The sequence below is a fragment of the Sapajus apella genome, unplaced genomic scaffold (genome assembly GCF_009761245.1).
Source record: "Sapajus apella isolate SASKATOON/1434 unplaced genomic scaffold, GSC_monkey_1.0 scaffold192, whole genome shotgun sequence".
In the NCBI taxonomy this organism is placed as follows: domain Eukaryota; kingdom Metazoa; phylum Chordata; class Mammalia; order Primates; family Cebidae; genus Sapajus; species Sapajus apella.
The window spans coordinates 194,872-197,437 of NW_022437132.1; the positions used below are offsets into that span (position 1 = coordinate 194,872).

Here is a 2,566-nt window from a genome sequence, read left to right on the forward strand (position 1 = left end):
GGACTGGGGGGGAGAAGACGGGGAGGGGTGGGAGGACGCAGCGGGGACGCCGGGAAGGAAAGCGGACGAAGGGGAGCGAACACGGAGAAGGTACGGGAACGCAGCGGGGCGAGGACGTTCAACATCTCATGCGGCGGCCACGAACAGGGCGCGGCCACGTTCCCGCGAGAGGCCGCGCCCACGACCGCGTTGCTCAGCAACCCAAGCAGGGCTGCGGGGCGCACTTCCGGCCGGGAGGCCAGGCTGAGCGGAAGTGACGCTAGGGGGCGGTGCCTGCGGCGCGCGCGGGTGAGAGGGCGCGGAGGCAGGTGAGTGAGCGCCGCCTCGTCCGCGTGCTTGCACCCCGCTGGGGCGCCTCACGGCCTCCCTTTCGCTCTGGGAGGTGGGCCCCCTGCCTCGGCGACCCCCGCCCCCCGGTTCTCCAGCCCCTCACCCCTCAACCCTCGGCCCTTGGGGACCCCGGCCGTCCTGCCGCCCCGCCCCTCCGCCTTCCGGAGTCAGGTGCGGGCCTGGAGGCTGCGGCGGGGGCGCCCCTGCACGCTGCTCCTCCCGGGTTTCCCCAGTGCCGCAGCCTGGGCCTCGGTGGCGTTGGGTTCAAGCGCCAGTGTTCCTCACAGTGTGTTTTTACGTCCCGGCAGGGAGCTCCGCGCCGTGGCGCCGCGCAGGTGAGCCTGCCGTGGCCACTTGTGCTCTAGGTGCCGCCCGGGTGGCCTGAGAGTGGTTTTTTATGGTGGAAGAATGTGGGTGACAAGCCTCTCGGGGAGCAGAGAGGCGTGTCCTCTCTCAGGACGCGGTCTGCAGGCTCGCGCGTCCGGGACCCTGGGAAAGCGCCCCGAGCGCCGCCGAGGTTGCTCGTCTGCGGGGAGCAACTCAGGCGTAGCCTGTTGTGTTCTGAGCGAACAGAACACACGTCTAGAAGGGAGGAAAACACTGTGTGAAAGCGTTCCTGGCTGTCCCCTACCTTGGTTGGCCGAGAGCTGGCAAGGAGAGCGTTTGCCCTTGGCCAGACCGACAGGTTATCAGGGTAGGCAGTTTCGTTTTCTCGTGGGTTCTAAACCTGGTGATTCCAGGTGAGGAGGCCGTGACCTGCTCGCTTCCATGTACTGCTGCTGCTGTCTTTCCAGCGTCAGCATCAAATCACACTACTTCATTGCAGTTTCAGTCTGCATTCAATTAGAGCAGTTGCAATAACTTGATAAATACTCTCGGAGTGTCTGCTGGGATCCAGGGATGGTTCTAGGTGCTGAGGATGTAGTTCACAACAAAAGGCCTTCCTGTCCTCAAGGAGCGTCTGTTCCACTGGAGGGTATGGATAGTAAATTAGATAAGTTAAAAATGGAGCATGCTAAAGAGGAAGTGCAGAGCAGGGGAGGAGGAAGCAGTGAGCATGACCCTGGCTTCAGGTGGACATGTGTTTGGGCATTTTAGCATTTGGAGTCCTTGCACACTGCTTGGGATGCTTTACAGTTAGTTCAGTTATGGAAGTATTCCACTGGCTTTTGCTCTGGAAAGTCCAAGGAACCAGAAATAAGCGGTCAAGGGCTTGAATGAGATCATCAGGCCAGGTGAGGTTGCTCACAGCTGTAATCCAAGCACTTTGGGAGGCTGAGTCAGGGAGATCACCTGAGATCAGGAGTTCAAGACCAGCCTGGCCAACATGGTGAAAAACATGGTTTTTCTAAAACCCCATCTTTAGAAAAACACAAAAATTAGCCAGGTATAGTGACAGGCACTTGTAATCCCAGCTACTCAGGAGGCTGAGGCAGAATAATAGCTTTTTTTTTTTTTTTTTTTTTTTTGAGACGGAGTTTCACTCTTGTTACCCAGGCTGGAGTGCAATGGCGCGATCTCGGCTCACCGCAACCTCCGCCTGCTGTTCAGGCAATTCTCCTGCCTCAGCCTCCTGAGTAGCTGGGACTACAGGCACGCGCCACCATGCCCAGCTAATTTTTTGTAGTTTTAGTAGAGACGGGGTTTCACCATGTTGACCAGGATGGTCTCAATCCTTTGACCTCCCAATCCACCCGCCTCGGCCTCCCAAAGTGCTGGAATTACAGGCTTGAGCCACCGCGCCCGGCCTTTTTTTTTTTTTTTTTTTTTTTTTTTTTAAAAAGACAGAGTCTTGCTCTGTTGCCAGGCTGGAGTGCAGTGGAGCAATCTCCACCTCCTGGGTTCAAGCGATTCTTCCACCTCAGGCTCCTGAGTAGCTGGGACCACAGGCTGGTGCCACCATGCCCGGCTAATTTTTGTATTTTTTTTAGTAGAGATGGGGTTTCACCACGTTGGCCAGGATGGTCTAGATCTCTTAACCTCATGATCCGCCTGCCTTGGCCTCCCAAAGTGCTGGGATTACAGGCGTGAGCCAGCGCGCCCCGCCCCCTATTTCGTTAAGGTGGAGTCTAGCTCTGTCGCCCAGGCTGGAGTGCAGTGGTGCTGTCTCATCTCACTGCAACCTCTGCGTCTTGGGTTCAAGCAATTCTCCTGCCTCAGCCTGCTGTGTAGCTGGGATTACAGGTGCCCACCACCATGCCCGGCTAATTTTTTTTTTTTTTTTTTTTTTTTTTTT

General features: G+C 57.2%; 1 protein-coding gene across 2 annotated transcripts in view; it reads left to right on the top strand.

Annotated features, from left to right (window-relative positions):
* Positions 1-233: 233 nt before the first annotated feature.
* FAM234A (family with sequence similarity 234 member A) overlaps positions 234-2,566 on the top strand; it is a 33,020-nt gene continuing 30,687 nt past the window's right edge. For both annotated transcript variants that reach the window (XM_032269352.1, XM_032269351.1), the window contains exon 1: positions 234-308. The gene's annotated coding sequence lies outside the window, so the exon portion shown is untranslated. The remainder of the gene's footprint in view (positions 309-2,566) is intronic.